The sequence below is a fragment of the Mus caroli genome, chromosome 8 (assembly GCF_900094665.2).
Source record: "Mus caroli chromosome 8, CAROLI_EIJ_v1.1, whole genome shotgun sequence".
Classification (NCBI taxonomy): Eukaryota; Metazoa; Chordata; class Mammalia; order Rodentia; family Muridae; genus Mus; species Mus caroli.
In genome coordinates this window covers 893,721-894,394 of record NC_034577.1, presented here as the reverse complement: position 1 = coordinate 894,394, position 674 = coordinate 893,721, and positions in this window count along the sequence as shown.

Here is a 674-nt window from a genome sequence, read left to right as displayed (position 1 = left end):
CTTCTGAGCTCAGAGTCAACCCAAATGCAAACGTTTCTCAATCTGAACACTCTGCCAGAGTCCTGTCCCAAAAATTATCCCTATTTTGAAGTATCTTTAAAGACCTGTTTTCCTGGGTTCCTGTTGTTTAGAATGACTCCAACCCTGAGTTCCCAATTTTAAGCTAACTTTCTGTTACAAGCAAAAGGCTGCCTGCCCCTTTAAGAGCTCTGTTTGCAATTGGCTCCCAGCAGGGCTTTTCCAGCTATACTTGACTCCCAGCCACAGTACAGCTAACTTATCAGTTTCTGCTGTGCAAATTGAGACTGCTTTTTAAACAAGTTAAACTAAATCAAAGGATGGACAGCCAGCAGATAAAGTTTTAACCATTTATATTTTTCTTTTTCTTTTTTTTTAAAATTAGGTATTTTCCTCATTTACATTTCCAATGCTATCCCAAAAGGTCCCCATACCCTCCCCCCCAACTCCCCTACCTCCCTCCTTTTTGGCCCTGGCGTTCCTCTGTACTGGGGCATATAAAGTTTGCAAGTCCAATGGGCTTCTCTTTCCAGAGAGGGCCAACTAGGCCATCCTTCGATACATATGCAGCTAGAGTCAAGAGCTCCGGGGTACTGGTTAGTTCATAATGTTGTTCCACCTATAGGGTTGCAGATCCCTTTAGCTCCTTGGGTATT